Source organism: Elaeis guineensis, chromosome 2 (assembly GCF_000442705.2).
Source record: "Elaeis guineensis isolate ETL-2024a chromosome 2, EG11, whole genome shotgun sequence".
Lineage (NCBI taxonomy): Eukaryota > Viridiplantae > Streptophyta > Magnoliopsida > Arecales > Arecaceae > Elaeis > Elaeis guineensis.
This window is the reverse complement of record NC_025994.2, coordinates 78789156-78808695: the sequence shown is the minus strand read 5'-3', so window position 1 is coordinate 78808695 and position 19540 is coordinate 78789156.

Genomic DNA, 19540 nt, shown 5'->3' with positions numbered 1-19540 from the left:
ATTATTCTAATATTGGTGGTTCGATATTGAAGCTAGTTTCTCAGACTATAAGTTGTTAGGTCCAATGTATAAATTTCATTAGCGAAGCCAAATCATAGCCATGCTGAGAATACATATACATACATACATGCTTACATATACAGGCAAACATACATACATACATACATACATATATATATATATATATATATATATATATATATATATATATATATATATATATAATTTCACAAATCACCCTATCAAACTTTCAAATATAATGCTCAAAACAAGTAAAATAACTTATTTACAAACATACTAAATATGTACTTTATTTTTGTTTTATTTTCAAAATAAAATAATTAGAATAATAATAATATCATGCTTGACCCATTTATCAAATAGAAGGAAAAGATCATAAAACAAATTTAATATACCAATTATAATTTTTCAAGATCATTAGAAAACATACTTTGAAGTGCTATGTTACTATCTCTTCATACTTCAAAATCATACTTTAGTTAGACATATTGACTTGGTCTATTCAATACCAGTAATATATAATTAATTTCATTATCAATGCCTTAGAAGCTTTAACGATATAAAAAACCTTGAAGAATCCAAATAAGTTAAGTGAGTGGATAACTACTCAACTAAAAGTATGACTAGGGTGTGGCTTCATGCTCAAATCAAGATAGATCAAGGATAAGCTAGTCAAGTGGCAAAGCCCAAATCGATCAATCTGAATAATTTCATTTCATTAAAGGTCAAGTTGGGATATAAGTGGGTCACTACAATCGAGAATGGCCAAATTTAATATATACTGACAAGAGCTAGGGTGGACATTGGTGCACTGCCCGATAGCGATTAATCAAAACACTTTTAAGATTTCGAGTGCTAGAAAATAATAGTTGGAGATCAAGATCAGCAGCTACGTACCATCAATGATAGAATTAGGTCGATGGTTGGTGGCAAGATAGAAAACTAAAATGGGGCATACATGAGACAAAGTAGGAGTATTTGACTGAATCAAAGGGAGGGGCATCCTAATATGGTTGCATGTGGTGTTTGGAGGACTGACATGCAGCACTTGAGATCCTAGTTAGTGTGTGGCTGGAGATGGAGAAGAGAAGCAAAGCAAGGTCAAATCTTTTTTTTTTTTCTCTTCTTCTTCTTCTTCTTTCTTTTTCTTGCAATGCAAAGAAGGAAGGGGTGCAGTGGCCTATTATTGGTGACTGTGGTGGCATTACGATCGGTGGTAAGAGGTCATGGCCAGTGGTAGATGGCTGATAAATAGCCAAAAATCTAAGAAAGTGATGGAAAATAGAAAGAAGCATCGAAGAACAAAAGATTGGCTTCATCATATCTTAGCTCACTTAGTGGCAATTGACTCTCCTTCATGCAATCACAAGGAATCATTGAGAGCTCACTAGAGCTTTAACAAGGTCTGAACTTCAAACCATGATGATGGAGTTGGACTAGAGAAGAAAAAAGGTTAAAATAGGAGAGAGGATATCTAAAATAGGGATGGTCTACTTTCAACCAAATCTAGAACCGTTGGTGACAAACTGACTGATGACAACAGTCGAGGGCTAGAAGATGGGAAGAGTGATTTGAGGTTGATTATTTTATTTTTAATAAACTATCCTAATTGAATCAATGAAGAACTCTTGATGGAAACCTAGATGATCGATTTAACAAATTTTGTCAACGACTGATCGGGATATGAGGGCACGATGACTATAGAGAAGGATAGAGGACATTTATAGATCAAATCCTACATTATAATAAAAAAAGTTTATAATAACAGTCAAAATTGATACAAAAAATATGGAAAATTATTGTAAAATGTATACTAATGATTGATAAACCACGACAACAAGTGGCATGGCTAAAAACTATTATCATAATTTCCAACTTATAATTTTAAATTTTAATTAATCACCTATATAAGGAATCAAACATATGACCTATTGAACATGTATCTAGTATCTAGCCACCATGATAATGTTAACTTCTGATATAAAGTTATAGTTTATTAGACTTATCCAAAATTTATTCATATCATAAAGTATACTTATTTCCAATATATTATGATATTTTAATTTTAATAATTAATTATTTTTATAAAAAGTCAATTCTCTTCTTTTGAAAGAAAATAAAAAATAAGTTACTTTATTTATTCTTTATAATATTTTAGAAAACTTATTATTTAAAATATCGTTAAAGTATAAATAATTTTAACATATTTCTATAATCATAAGTATTTTTTCCCCAAAGTTCTTTAAAAGTAGATGATTCATAATTCTTCTTATTTATACTGTAAGTAAAAAATTATAATATTTAACATATAATATTTTAAAACTTTATATTATATTTTATATAAGTAATCCTTAAATTTTTTATATACTTTAATATAAATTAGTTTGCATTAGATATGAATTCTTGGTTAAATTTATTTTCATACAGATTTTTTAGTACTTACATTATAGATTATTACTTGATTGTGATACTATGTACTCAATATTGATAGTGAATTTCATATCAATATTGATAGTGAATTTCATGTTGATTTTAAAATTTATTAAATATATGCAATCTTTTTTCTAAAAAGTTTAAATACATATTTAGTGATTAAATATTATCATCATAAAAAATTCAAATTAGTTTGTAATGATAGTAATTTATCAAAAAATAATCCATAAATAATTAATAATAAAAACTATTAGTTATATAATAATATGTAAATGATAAAATTTATGTCATTGATAAATAATTATACTCTATAATATAATTATAAATATTACCAATTAGATTTTATTTAATCATAAAATATTGTTCTTACATGATGCCATCATAACATTATGAATTTTAATAATATCTGTAAATAATCATCGTAATATTATAGATTTTTTATAATAATTTTTAAAATTATTATAATAGAATATAATTTCTTATAGCAGTTGTAAGATATTGTCATTGTATAATAATTTTTAGTAACACTTTTGATAAAGTGCTAGTATATTATATATCTTCTATGATATTTTTTTGAAATCATCATATAATGTATTTATAGTAATTTTTTTTTATGAGTATTGCTAAAATTCTATCATTATAGGTTATTTTGTTATAGTACTAGGTATGGCCGAGGCCCTTGGATTCTTGCTTCCTTGCTGAACTCGAGGAGAAGAAGACTTCAATGGGGAGTCTTCTGTTTCTCCAACATGTGCAACTTACGTGCTATGCCAACGGGCCGACTTCTTTGATCCAGGTAGGCCAATGGGCTAGGTTGGTCAAATGCGAGGCTCGGCCTCACACACTTTCATCACTCCATGCCCATGTTTCGAGACCTTTAGAAGGAGTACCATGTAGGGATAACTCTTGTTGCATTTTGAAAGCCCCTCATATCAAAAAGGGCAGCATGATGTTTGAAATCAATGGCAATCGTCACTAGATCCCTGTGTTGGTATACAATGCCATGCTAGTGGTGTATGTGCCACACTCAGTGAAGGGCACAAATACTGGGTGGATAATGATGTCAAGGAGCTGGGATTAGAATTGGCAAACTGGAGCATAGCCTAGGAATGCAATCATATCAAGTTGAGTTAAGTAGCTAGTGGCTTGAGCTCGATTCAATTTAAATATTTAGACTATAATCTCGACTCAAGATCAATTGAGTCTTAATATCTAAGTTTGAACTTGTCTCAATTAAAAAAGTAATACTCGAGACCGACTCAACTTGAATATCAATTGAGATATACTCAAACTTGAGTTTAAGCTCAAGTCCTATAAAATATAATTATAATCAAATAAAATAAATATTATATTTTAAATTAATATTTAATAATATATATTATAAATAAAATATAATAAATTTAAAAATATATATACTCAATTAGAGTCGTAAGTCTTTGAGCTAAATATTTTGTTACTCAAGTTTGACTCAAGAAATTTTCGATCTACTCAAGTCCTATAATAGTCGAGTGGAGTCGAGCTTAGATTCGAATCAAACTCAAGCAGCTCACTCATTTGTACCTCTAGAGCAACCTTTGTGCCACAGTCTCATAATATGTTTCCTGTATATTGGGTAAGAATTCTGAAGGAAAGTAATTCCACAAATTATGGAGGAGTTTCATGGATAAAAACGGCCCTATGATGTAGTGATTTTATTTTCTGATTGAATTGATGATGGTTCTAGTGTCTTCTACATTCAAATAATATTTATAATAATGGCCATCCAGTTTCTATGGCATCCTGTATTGAAAGAGCTATGTTTTTGTTTTCAAGAGGATACATATAACATATTAACAATACATCACAATATCAAAAAAAATCTGAATATCATTTGAAGAAAGTTAACAAGAAAGTTTGCAGAGAGGGGGATAAAGAATTTTTATTCTGATAAATTATTGTCAGATTTTACACACATTGATCTGAGCGGTGGTTGATTGTGTACAAAAGTGAAACCGCTACCTCCTCTTGCTACAGTAGACTAATGACTACAAATAATCCTCTCAGAAAAAAATAATAATGACCATAAATAAATAAATAAATAATTTTGAGATGCCTTCTTCATTTATTTGCTTTAAAGGCTTGGAAAGCCGTTTCCTTTTCTCCTTCTTGGAACTAAGATTGACGCTTGTCGATACCATCATGCAGTTGGTTTGTTCTGATCCTTCCCAGAACATATTAATTCTTCTGCAAAAAGCAAACCAAATGAGGTAAATAAAATATGCTGGGATATGCAAGTAACAAGTGCCTCCGAGACTAGGATGTTGGACAGTACATTTTTCCTAGAAAGAAGGGAGGGAAAATATATTTGCTCACCATATGTTTTAATAATTTCATCTGCAGCATGTGGTCAAAAGAAGGAAATTAAGGCCCTATTTGGTACTTTTAAAATAAATAAAAATATACAATCTCATATGGAAAATATGTTGGGTTATCTAACTTTTTAAACAACTTCCTTTGTTTCTGGAAAAAAAAAATTCAAATTAAAGAATTTTTACTTTGTTTTTTAAATGTTGGTTTTTACCTTTCTCTCGTTCCCTCCACCTGACTCCCCATGATCTCTACTCAATCTCTCTATGTTCGTCTCTGGCTGGTAGTCGAATCGAATCTACATGGCCTCCTCTACCGGCCCAACTTCCTCTCTATTGCCTTCTCCCTTGCTCCATCTCCTACACCCTTGATGAGCACCTTATCAGCCACAACAACAATGACATTGCCTATTGATGATGCTCATGCCCTTGCACAGGACCTCAACGAGATCATCCACGCCCCATGCCTCAAGGAGGTGGACTGGCTCCAATGGTAGGTAGAGTTATAAGTGGAATGAAAGAAGGGAATTTGAAAAAAATACATGAACCAAACATCTTTTCTATCATCAGAGATACGAAAAAAAGGATTCCTATTTTTTTAGAAAAAAATGACAATGTTACCAAATGCAGCTTTAACTTCTTGTTACATTTTTCTTTTGGAGGGGCCATATGTGTAAAACTTGTCTTGAAAACTCTCCAATGCAGTGACATAATTACAAATTTCAGGTTGCACATGAAATGTAGTGTAATAACCTAGGATCTCATCTAGAAAATTAACTAAAATTTATTATTTAGAACCCTTGGCTTGCTTAGATGCATAGAACCAGCTCCACAATCAAGTTATACACAAAATACAAGCCTGCATAGGATTTCACCCTGAAAGACCAAGCAGAAGGTATTATCTAAATTTCTTGGCCATGGCCATGACTAAATTCCCATGACCTCCGAAAAACACATCTCATATGCGATAGTCATATGTTCGTTGGTTCTCGAAAGAGCCCTTGCTATAATATTCGCTGGTAACATTTGCGATGTGGGCTGGGTTGGCATTCAAAATGATCTGTTCATGGTCAATATTCTAGCATGGAAGAGGTGCCTATCTCAATTTGATCCAAGATTTTTTTTATTTTTGTTTAAGCTTGATCACTAAATTCAGTATCATTGACTAGAACACCTCTAAATTTTCTTGTAATCTCCATTATTTAGAAAAGAAGAGAAAACATGAAACTAAACCGACTACAATAAGCATCTAATTTTGTAGATAGAAAATATAAATGGAACAGATAAATATGCAACTTACTGTATAAGAATCTAAAAATATTTAACATGTTTCATTGAATGACATAACTCTCTTAAGATCCCTTTGCTTGTTAAATCTAAGGATCACATTGCAAAACTAAAATAGAGGATGTTATGGTGGTTACCATAAGCATCTCGAATCAGCGCTACGTCACAAGACATTTCAAATTCTTGGGTCATCAACACGATCGCTGATTGCTGTATGAGCTGAGGAGTCTGTCTCCGAGCTGAGCTAAGGTGTCCACAAGATCTAACCTTTGTATAAGCTACCTACGTCACCTCAGCCAACTTATCTCTTCAATGTATGTGATAACTATCCATTCCGAATAGATAGGATCTGGTATAACCGTCTCTCCTGATCTTGCGGGAGCGATTAAGGACTAAATTATCTCGTCCAGTTTGATATGTCCAATGGTCCGACAATCTTAAGATTGTACAATCTCATAGCTAACAATCTAATTGTTTGACATCCTTCTATATAAATAATCAGAGCCCCGAGGAACTAGGTAAGTCCAATCAAATCCTTCTTAGAGAACCCATTACTGCTTCTTTGTTTTCTGCTTTTCTAACTTGAACGTTGGAGGGTCCTCACCTGAATCATAATCTTCAGTTTGAGACTTATCTTGTAGATCACTCTAGTGCTAGCATCCCTACATGAGAATCGGGCATCCACCTTCTGACCTCGATCGATTTCAGCAGCAACAAATAGAGAAACGGTGGCATTCGCATTCATGGCTCAAAGACAGACATCTTTCTGGCTTTCCAATGCCACCGCTTTCTACTTTTCTGTCAGTTCAACCGGTCATCCCTCCATTGGTTCAATTGGCCCAATTGGTGCTAGTCACAGTTGACCAATTCGATCATCTCTTCCAATAAGTTCAATATCTGACAACCTCAATTCAAGCGATCTAAATTTTTTTCATGCCTTTTAAGACAGCACCACAGCCTCCTCAGGCTGTCCCTGCATCTTCTACAATGGTGCATCACATAATTTCCTCGGTGGCGCTGCCTGTGCCTTCCACAGTGGCATCTGCACAGAATCATACTTTGACTGTGGCTCAACAGCCACCATCTCAACTAGAGCCACAAGCACCTTCTCGATATTCGGAGAGGAGGTTGACTCATCAAAGTCACCTTAGAGCCCAACAGCCGGTCAAGCGATGATCTCCAAGCCCATAGTCGGGCCATGACTCAACCTCCGGATGTCAATCTCCTCTACGCTCTAAGGCTGGTACTGTCCGTGAAGTTGATTTTGAAAAATGATTCTAGGAGCTCAGCCAACAGTTGGGTCAGAAAATAGAAAAGATCCTCAATAATAATAGCTTCTTGATGCTACCTTACGAAGGGTATAACAGCCAGCCATCCTTCACTCCGAGGATTGTGCAGGAACCACTCTCCTTGCACTTCAAACCACCTCATCTGGAGGTCTATGATGAGACCATTGACCCCATCGATCATGTGGAGACCTTCAAGATAGCCATGCTCCTTCAGAGAGCATCAAATGCAATCCTCTGTTGAGCATTCCCTCCAATTCTTAAGGGGGCCGTTCGGTAGTGGTACTCGAGTTTGAGGCCGACGTCTATCTATTTCTTTGAAGACTTGTGCCAGTCTTTTATCAGCCATTTCATCAGCAACTGGTAACAGCAGAAGCGATCTAACTACCTCCATACCATCGAGCCAAAAGAGGGCAAGTCTATCCACTCTTTCATGAATAGATTCAACATGACGATCCTGAAAGTCCAAAATTTGGACCAGTCAACCATGATGGCCGTGATGATGAGCGATCTATTACAGAATGACTTGAAAAATTTGTTCATGAAGATTTATCCTCAGAATCTTCTAAATATGCTTGTCCATGTGGAGAAGTATGCCCATATAGAAAAGACCTCTGTCGATGATACTCTTGTCAGTTCAGCCGTGGTGAGATCCAGTAAGGAGTGCCATCCAAGATGAGAGGAGAAAAACTGTCAGCGCTTCCGATCCCCACCCCAGAGGTGGAATAATGGAGGTCAAAATCATCGATCCCAGAGTCCTTCGAGAAGGGTTCGATGACCAACACCTCTTGGGTAGTACATAACTACAAGTCCTTGACTGTTCCTAGGAGCAAGGTGTTATTACCAGTGGGACTTGAGTTAGCTAAGCCTTGCTGATGAGAACAAGGTCAGAATGCCGTCACGATCTAAATAAATACTACTTTTACCATCATGATCATGGTCACAATATTGAAGACTGCCACCAGCTTTACAATGAGATTGAGAGACTTGTCAGGCAAAGGTGGTTGAATCATTTTATCTGAAAAGCAACCCTTCAATATCGAGCTTTGAGGGTTTAGCAGCCACCCCCTTTGCCCTAACAACCTCTCTCTGCCTCAACCGTAGCAAGCGCCAGTGCGGCAAGAGCGGTAGCAGGTCGGTGGGTAAGTGGTGGAAGAAGAGTGATCCATCTGAGGAAAAATCTATATGATTACTGGAGGATTATCTAGGTCAGGAGAGTCTCCGAGTGTGAAGAAGCCGAGACTTTAGGAGTCGGAGGAGGTCATCACCTTCATCGAGTGTGATGCAAAGGGTGTGCTCACCTTGCATAATGATGCGGTGGTTTTAACAGTGAACATCACTGATTTTAATGGATATTGTATCTTTATAGATAATGAAAACTGGATAGATATTTTGTATTTTTCTGTCTTCACCCAAATGGGATTTGCACCTAGCTAGTTAAGTAGGTTCGATATCCCATTCAGGGTTTCTCTAGGAGTTCTGTGATCCTAAAGGGAATGATTAAGTTATCTCTCACTGTGGGAATCCTCCCAAAGCGAATGATAATTCAAGTTAACTTTCTGGTAGTCAAACTACCCTCGACTTACAACACCATCCTCGACCATCCTCGCCTGTGGACTTTGAAAGCTGTCGTCTCAAGCTACCATCTGATGGTAAAGTTTTCGACCAAGCATAGAGTGGGGTAGATTCGAGGCAACCAAGCCATAGCTCGTGAATGCTTTGCCGCCAAACTAAGAGCAGAGAATCAACCGGCCCCGATAGATATCCAACTCGAGCTTTCGATAGGCTTGGGTGCTTAGGAGGACCTGATTGACAGATGCTCCCAACCATCGAGGAGCTTTTAGATGTCCTACTGAGAAAGTAGAATTCGAGCTGGATGGTGAAAATCAGCTCACGTCTAGATGAGATAACCAAATGCCAGCTAATTATAGGAGAATATGGATCTTTTCACCTGATCTATTGTAGACATGTCTGGCATTGATTCTGAGGTGATATCCCATCACCTAAGGGTGGATCCAACTTGTCGATTGGTAAAGCAAAAGAAGCAAAGTTTTGCTCTGGAGCATCAAAAGGTCATATCTGAGCAAGTCAATAAGCTGCTCAAAGCCAATTTTTTTTGGGAGATCATGTACCTGGACTGACTAGTAAATATTGAGCTGGTCAAGAAGGCAAATGAAAAATGGTGCATGTGTATCGATTTTGTCGACCTCAACAAAGTCTATCTTAAGGATAGATATCCTTTACCTCGGATCAATCAATTGGTGGATGCTACCTCAGGGCATGAGCTCCTCAGCATCATGGATGGTTTCATGGGCTATAATCAAATCCGCATGGTACTTAAGGATGAAGAGAAAATAGTTTTTGTTACTGACTGTAGACTCTATTGTTATAGGATAATGCCTTTTAGTTTGAAAATAGAAGAGCCACCTATCAGCGGTGGGTGGATAAAATCTTCAGAGATCAGCTCGATCGCAACATGGATGCGTATGTTGATGATGTCCTTATCAAGAGCCAAGCTGCCCCAGACCACTTAGAGGCTTCCAACTGGTGAAACACCCTTCAACTTGGCTTTCGAGACTGAGGCAGTTATTCCCATGGAGTTTGGACTTCCCTCTCTCAAGGTTGAGAAATATAATAAGGACACCAATTTGGTGTGGCTCCGTGCCAATGATGTAATAATACTTTTCATGAAAATAAAATTTGCCAGGCCATCAATTTGTGATGGGCGCCCAAGTCCTCTAAGAGATGTCTCCTCCTCCTACTTAAGACCCTGAACTACAACCATGGTCAACTAACGTGAAGGCTAACTTACCAGACCTTCAAAAAAATCTCGGTGACTCCGAGTTGGGGCTAACTTATTAGATCCTTATAGAGCTCCAGTTGCATGAGAAGCGGAGGGAGAACCTTGAGGAAATCTCTGGAGGAATAACTAATCAGACGTTCGAAATACCATCGAGAGTGCAAGTAGCCGTAGGCACAAGCTCACTGCTAGTAACACTGTCTCTCGCACGAAGATTAGAAGTACTAGATGCCATAGATACAAGATTGTTGCGAGCACACAACACCACTCATGAGGGCTAACTTATCAGACCCTCAAAAAAATCTCGATGACTTCAAGATGAGGCTAACTTATCAGACCCCTACAGAGACCGAGTTGCACGAGAAGAGGAGGGAGACCTTCGAGGGAACCTTTGAAGGGACAACTAATTGGACCCTTGGAATGCTATCGAGAGTGCAAGAGGCCATAGGCATAAGCTCATCACTAACACACACTATCTCTCGTGCAAAGATGAGAAGTGCTAGATATCATTGGCACAAGATCACTAGAGGCACACAACGCCACTCATGAGGGTTAACTTATCAAATCCTCAAGAAGATCTTGGCGGCTCTGAGGTAGGACTAACTTATCAGATCCCTGCAGAGTCGTGTTATGCGAGAAGCAGAGGAAGATCCTTGAGGAAACCTTTGAAGGGATAACTAATCAGACCCTCGAAATACCGTCGAGAGTGCAAGAGGCCATAGGCACAAGCATGCCGCTGGCACACACTGTCTCTCGCGTGAGGACGAGAAGTGCTAGATGCCATAAGCATAAGATTGCCATAGACACACAACACTCATAAGGGATAACTAATTAGACCCTTAGAATGCCACTGAGAGTGCAAGATGCCATAGGCACAAGCTTGTTACTGGTACACATTGCCTTTCGTATGAAAATGAGAGGTGCTAGATGTCGTAGGCACAAGATCACCATAAACATACAATGCCACTCATGAGGGATAACTAATGAGACCCTTAGAATGCCATCGAGAGTGTAAGAGACCATAGGCACAAGCTTACCGCTGGCACACTGTCTCTTATACGAAGACGAGAAGTGCTTGATACCATAGGCACAACATGTCACTCATGAGGGATAACTAATCAGACCCTTAGAATGCCGTTGAGAGTGCAAGATGTCATAAGCACAAGCTCATTATTGGCATATACTGTCTCTCGTATGAAGATGAGAAGTGCTAGATGCCATAGGCACAAGATTATCGTAGGCACACAACACCACTCGTGCGGGATAACTAATCAGACCCTTGAAATACTGTTGAGAGTGCAAGATGCCGTAGGCACAAGCTCATCCCTGGCACACACTACTTCTCATATAAAAATGAGAAGTACTAGATGTCTTAGGCATAAGATTGCCTTAGGCATACAACATCACTCGTGAGGGATAACTAATCAGACTCTTGGAATGCCGCTGAAAGTGTAAGATGCTGTAGGCATAAGCTCACTACTAGCATACACTATCTTTCGTGTGAAGATGAGAAGTGCTAGATACTGTAGGCACAAGATCACCATAGGCACATAATGCTCATGAGGGTAACTAATTAGACCCTTGGAATGCCATGGAGAGTGTATGAGGCTGCAGCACAAGCTCGCCGCTGGCACACACTATCTCTTGTGCACAGATGAGAAGTGCTAGATGCCGTAGGCATAAGGTAACAAAATGCCACTCGTGAGGGATAACTAATCAGATCCTTGGAATACCGCTGAAACTCCAAGATGCCATAGGCACAAACTTGCCATTGGCACATACTATCTCTCATACAAAGATAAGAAGTGCTAGATGTCGTAGGCACAAGATCGCTACAAGCATACAATGCCATTTATAAGAGATAACTAATTAGACCCTCAAAACATAGTTGAAGAGCTCTAGATGCCATAAGCACAAGATCGCCATCGACACACACTGCCTCTTCAAAAGAAAAATAAAAAGATGGACAACATATAGCTAGAGGCATAATTTCAACAGTATTCCTTCCACTTGAGGTATTGTCTCAGACTCAGGAGTAGGAGGATAGTGTTGAGATAATTATCATGATGCCTCAGATCCATGGACGGCTGGACTATATTCAAGTTGTTCCAAATTTTTCTAAGTCCATGGACGGTCGAACTATATTCAAGTTGTTCCAAACTGCTTTAAATATATTCACTTCAATTAAAATTGTCCTAAATATATTTATGCTAAAGCAGTGCTACTTAGAACTTTGCTCATGCTGAGCACCAAGTATTTCCTCATGCTGATCTGAGTGCTATTTGGATCCTTACTTGTGCCAAGCTGAGCAGTAAGCATTTTCTCATTAAGTTCACGTGGCAGAAGTATGACAAAAAAGATTCTACTCATTTTATTCCTTTCAAAATTTTTTTATAATGACCCTAAAATTTGAAAAAGAGAAATAAAGAAATTATAGGATAGTGCCTGGAGCTGAGGTGCCGACTGTTGAGATAATTGTCATGGTAGGATCTCAGATTTCATCTAAAAAATTCAAATCTAGATCCAAATATTTGGCAGCAACTCGATCATGGATAGACTGCCTTCCGACGTCACAAGAATGCCGCCTTGCAAGTTTGGGTTATGATCTTAACCTCTTCTTTCTCCAGCTACTTTCTCCTGCTCTTAGCACATTTGAGTAAAATACTTTGATCTACAAATTTGCCCCAAAGAAGCTTATGATTAATCTTTCTCTCTTCCAACCTCTTCTTCAGGTGCTTCCCCTCCGATCAGATCTCCTGGACTCTTGAGAGTAGCTTTGGAGAGGTCTGAACTTCTTTAGAAGTGGAGCGTCCGTCTTCTTAAGGAGCTCTCTCTCCACAGCTCATCCCTTTGGAGGTTCTAGCCCTTTTGGACGAACCACCACTGGGGCTTCTTCGAGAGTGAGTTTTAAGATGAGGAGAATCTCTTTTCATTTCAAGTATCCTCCTTAGATGCTCTAGGTCGTCATGGGTCCGATGACAGTCTCTCTCAACCTTAGACCTCTGTCTCCCGAGGATTCTAATCCACCCTTCGAGATCTTCAACCTTCCTATTGGCCTTGGATTTCTATCGTTTGAGGATCTCAATCTATCTTTCGGTCTGCCATAGTTCTTCATCCTGATGGAGAATCGACTTTTGGGCCTCCTGAAGAGCATCCTTTGTAAAGTTGAGCTCCTTGACCAGCTCAGTATTATTCCTCTCTAGATACTCTAATCGATACTTTAGCAAGTCGATCTCCTTCTTTTCCATCATCGAAACATCGAGGTTGGAACTAACAAGGCTTGCCAAATATTGGCCCACATATACAAGGATCTTAAAGCATCGATAGATCATTTCTCCCCCTTTGTTTGTTAAGAAACAACTTTTGAGCTGGCAGTATGAGGTTCCTCAAGTACTCCACCGTGGATTGGAGGTTCTCTCATATGGATAGAGCACGAGCCATTTGATCTGAGGATTTTGTATGAGAAGTGGATGCAAAAAAATGCCCAGCAGGAATCGCCATCTCCAGAGTTCCCCTAATCTCCATCATCGCTGCTAGATCCTTCTTCGAGTTGTCGACCACCTTCTCCATCGATGCTACCTCAGTTGGATCTTTTTCGGAGCATCCCTTGGTGCTCATTGCCGATGTTGTTTCCATTGGCACCTCATCGATCGAAACTTCTCTTGGAGAATCCTGCATCACGACTTCCAATGATGGGTTGTGGGCTCAACGGCAAGAGCAGCATGTTCTTTTTTCCCAATCATGGATTTCATTTCAGCAACCAGAACCACGACCTACCTTCTACGAGCTAGAATTTGCTCAAGTCTCTTCATGCACTGTGAATCCATCTTACTCTAAGAAATCATGATGAATAATTAGCACAAAAGAAGATCTATGGTTACTTGTACCTTGAAAGTATAAATTTAAAAAGAAAAAAAAAAAAATCATTGTAAAGTAATTAAAACTTCGAAAAGACCATTGTCTAAATGGTCCCATCAGTTATAACTATCTGCATCAGTCGCATTAGGCTGACGTCATACGCTTTAAATGCAAAAGACAGGCATGAAGGCGGAAGTGCGTGACATTGAATTTGAGGTATCTTTGGAGTACTTATTTTGTCTGATTCTCGACTCAGGAGTAGAGGATAGTGTTACGGTAGTTACCGTGAGCACTTCGGATTAGTACTACATCATAAGATATTTTAAGTTCTCGAATAATCAACATGACCACTGATCGCCATATGAGTTGAGAAGTCCATCTCCATGCTGAGCGAAGAAGTCCGTCTCCATGCTATCTAACTTGTGTATGAGCTATCCACGTCACCTCAATAGACTTATCTCTTCAACGTGTGCATAGTTGTCCATCCCGAATAGATAGGATTTGGTGTAACTGTCTCTCCTGATCTCACAAGAGAGATTAAGGGCTGAATTATCTCATCCAGTTTGACATGTCCAATGGTCCAATAATCTCGAGATGTACAATCCACAGCTAACAATCCAACTGTCCGACATCCTTTTATATAAACAATCGGAGCCCTGAGGATCCAGTAAGTCTAATCAAATCTCTCTCAGAAAAATCGTTGCTGCTCCTTTATTCTCTATTTTTCTAATTTGAGCATCGGAAATTCTCGTCGGAGCCATAACCTTTGGTTTGGGACTTATCTTGCAAGTCACTCCAGTGCTAGCATTCCTGTACGAGGACCAGATGTCCATCTTCCAACTTCAATCAATTTCAGTAGCACTAGAGGGAAATATGTTTTATATTCAAAATAGTCTCTCTCTTTTTTGTACTTAGTAGACCAACCTTTTTGCTATTAACCAACGTTTTTGTTATTGTCATCTTGTAACACGTACTCATCCATCATCCAATGTGTTTTCTTCCCTTACGTTCCACACAAAAATACGCCAAGGACTTCTAAAATTTGTTTTCTTGCCTTTCAGTGGCGTTCCACGAAAATACGCCAAGACCTCTTAAATTCAAGTATGTTCCTGTTGGAGTCACGAATTGGCTCTCCAAAGGTGAGAGTTTTCCAAAGTCACTCTTATCGCATTGAAATCAATTCTATGAATACTATCCATTTCTGGTGTAAGAAAGTACCAAGTTGCTCGACGCTTATAACCATTTACAATTAAATTAGTTAGCTGTGAACCCTTTCCTGTAAATCCAAATCAACTTTCATTTCAGAAAATACACTGTCATGATATACATACATACATACATACAAGGAAAGCACATAAAAACAATGAGATAAATTAGATGTAGAAGATACCTTGTAGAACATGATCATATGGAGAACATGAATATATAGATCTCTTTGTCATTAATTAACTTCTTTCACGAATGCTTGAGGCAGAGGCCTGCCTTCGACTCTGGGCCTTAAGTATTCAGTCACCAGCTCTACATCGGTTGGCAAAAATTTAAAACCAAGAGGCAGCTTCAACTCGAGATCCTCCATGGCCCCACACATCATTTCCTCCTTCTCACTTCTTCTATATACCTATGTAATATAAGTAAAATGATCAACAAATATTAGGGATGAAATCGCGTGTTGACATATCAGCTTATGAAATAATTCAAACTGTCAAATATGGCACATAGGATTAAGTTTGTTTATTAGGGATGGATTATTTCTATCATCTAAGCTTCCCTATTCGACTGCTCCAAGCTTCCCACCCGATTGGGATTCCTGAGGAGAGAAAATCAGGGAAAACATAGGAAAAATCAACGAAAATGAAGGCAATATGGAAAAAATTAAGGGTGAGCCCGTTTCCCCATGTAGATGATCATTTTTTTTTTTCGCCTATTCATCTTTTGGGTTTTTTTTCTCAAGCATATGGGATTTTGTACGAGTTGTGGCGTGTGAGTTGGTCCCAGGAGGTTTTAAGAGCTTAATGTTGGTAGAAGCATGATATTTTGTAATTTCCTTTTCATCATATAAGCTTCCGTAGCAGCTCCGAGCTTCCCACCCGATTGGGACTCATGAGGATGAGACAATAGTGGAAAAATGGGAAAAAACTAGGAAGAATCAAGAAAAACGAAGGAAAGATGGAAAATCAATTAAGGGTGAGACCTTTCCCTCGCATAGATGATCATTTTTTGCCTTTTCATTGTTGGTGGGCTTCCTCTAAATGAACTAATAAATATAATAGTCCAAAATAAGATTTATTTATGGAATGAACTCAAGTACAAAATACTTGATACAAATCACTTAGTTGCAATACAAAAACACATACCTCTATTTATAGAAATAGAGAGACGCAACTCTTCACCAGAGTTACTTATTAAAAGACACATCCCTAAAAAAAAAAAACATTCTACTTCACCAAAGACATATCTTCTAATCTAAAAGATACAACCTTATAAAGAGACACATCTTTATATTACAGATGGATACAACTCTTCTCAATAGACACAACTTCTCATGAACAGATTTAGTAACCAACATATTCCTTCCTTAAACTTGTTCATGCACAACTACCCTCATCTTCTTTAATTGGGTCTTCATAAACTTGGAGCTTGTTATGTAAATCTTTCTTTTCTGCAATTAGCTTTCTAATTTCATATGTTTGTACGTTAATTACATTCTCCAAGAATTTGTTTTTAGTATGCAATGCCAGGTTTTCAGTTTCTAAGAAATATTTGTCTTCTCCAGAAAATCGAACTTTGTGAATAATTGACATTATTCATAGGCCAATAAGTACCAGTAATATATGTAAAAGCAGATTCTGCGACATCTTGTTCGCCATTCTTCTTTATCAACTTTGTGTGCCCATGAAGTATTTTTCACATACTTAAACTATAGAGTAGAATTTCGGCATATGATCTTGTCCTATTTTGAAAGTTGAATATTGCGGTAATGATATGTGGTGTTTTTAACAGAATTTTTGTAGCAGATTATTGTAGGAAATTTTTACTTCCTCCAAATTTTTTCATTTTGTAGCCGTAAGCACTCCCTGATAAGAGAAAATTTTGTTGGCACTCTTTAATACTTTATATAGGCATGAAAAGATACCTATTAGAAACTGCATTTTATCCAAGAGACAAAAAATAACTCTCTTATCCAAGAGATACAAAGGAAAACTATCTCTTATCCAAGAGACACAGAGTAACTATCTTTTTGAATCCTCAACAACCGCGCCTCTTCACAAATAACTATATAACTTCAATACCCTGGTAACTACCTTTTTGAATTCTCGACAAGTGTGCCTCTTCACAACAAACTATCCTATAACTTCAATACCAAAGGAATCTGGTAACCTCTTTTCTTTTTTTTTTTTAAATCATTGACAAACGTGCCCCTTCATGAATGCCATGTTTTTTTGGTCAAATTTCTCCTCTTTTCAAACTATGTGGTCATGGTCAAACTACTCTTCTCTTTTCAAACTATGTGGCCAAACATCTTCATTTCTTCCTCTCTTTCCAAACCGAGTAGTCAAACCTTTAGTAAAAATTATCACATAGAACATATTCCAAGTCTTTTCCTAAATTTCATAAAAATATCAAATTGCAAAGGGTCAATAAATATATCTCTGACGTGTGTCTCTGTATTGCAATAAATTAATTCAACTTGACCTTTTTTGATTTGTTCTCGAAGAAAATGATACCTGGTATCTATATGTTTGCTTCTTCCATGATGCATTGGATTTTTAAATAATTCGATTAATGACTTGTTATCAATAAATATTGAGGTAGAAGAACTTTGGGTATGATCTAATTTTTTTAATATATTTCTTAACCAAATTGCTTCGCAAACACCTGATATCGCTATCACATATTTAGCTTCACACATTAATAAGGCTACAATTTGTTGTTTCTTTGAACTCCATCTAAAGTTATAGATTCTAAAAAGAACACATAACCAGTAGTGCTTTTTCTTTCATTTGATCTCTGACCCAATCGCTGTCAATATATCCAACCAATTTCAAATCTTTTGGGCTTGTATAATATAACCCCTAGTCAATAGTGCCTTTTATATATCTTAAAATTTTTTTTGCAACTTGCCAATGTGATTCTTTTGAATCTTTCGTATATCGGCTAATTAATCCAGCTCCATAAATTATATTTGGTTTGCTCATTGTCAAATAGTGAAGACCGCCAACAAGACTCTTAAAGAGAGTTGAATCTTTTTTTTTTCTTTATCATTTTTGCTAAGTTTTGTTCTACAAGTAATAGGAGTGCTAATTTCTTTCTAATATTTTATCTTAAATTTCTTTAGTATGTTTTTGGCATACTTTTTCTGAGTGATAAATTTTTTTTTTCTTATCCTGCTTAACTTCAATATCGAGAAAGAAAGTTATAAGACCAACATCTGTCATTTCAAATTTTCTTATCATAATATTCTTGAAGTCATCTATCATATCTTGGCTACTTCTAGTGATCAGTAAGTTATTAACATAGATACAAAAAAAATTCCTCCCTTTCTATTGATGTATGTTGCATACTCATAAGGACCTTTCTTGAAATCAATATTTTGAAGATAATTATCAAGACGAATATTCCACACTCGAGGAGCCTGCTTTAAACCGTATAAAGCTTTATGTAATTTATAAACTTTATCATCCATATCTTTTATCTTATATCTTTCGAGTTGCTCAACATAAACATCTTCTTTTGGATAGCCATTTAGAAATACTGACTTTACATCCATTTGATGTACTTTCTAATGATATTGTGTTGTAAGAGATAGAATAAGTCAAATAGTATCAAATCCGACGATAGGTGCAAATACTTCTTCATAATTATTATTTTTTTCTTATTTGTATCCTTTTGCGATGAGCTGTGCCTTATATCTTTCAACATTTTCATCAGCAGTATGTTTGATTTTATATATTCATTTTACACCAATAACTTTATATCCTTTAGATAATGAGGTCAATTTCCAAATCTTATTCTTTTCTATTGCTCTTATTTCTTCATTCATAGCTGCTCGTCATTCATCCTTTTTCATGTCTTCTTCAATAGTCAATAGTTTTTGATTAAGATGTAGACAAAATAGATTATCACCATCTATTATTTCTGTCTCATCATATATCTCTCTGAGTCTTCTCATTTTTGTAGATCTTTTCCTTGAGGTACTTAAATATGTAGAAATAGAAGAAGTTGGTGTTATTTGAGATAGAGTCATAGGAAGTGGAGGATCATAAGTACTTGACTCTTCTTCAATTTCTTGATCCATTATTTTCTATCTTTGAGTTTTTTCTTCTGTACTCCAATTTCAGATAGCATCTTCATCAAATATGACATCTCTACTTATTATCACTTCATTGGTGACTGGGTTGAAGAGTTTATATGCTTTTGAATTCTCACTATAACTAATAAAAATATATTTCTCTCCTCGATCATCCAACTTCATTCTCTTTTCCTATGGAATTTATGCTTATGCAATGCAA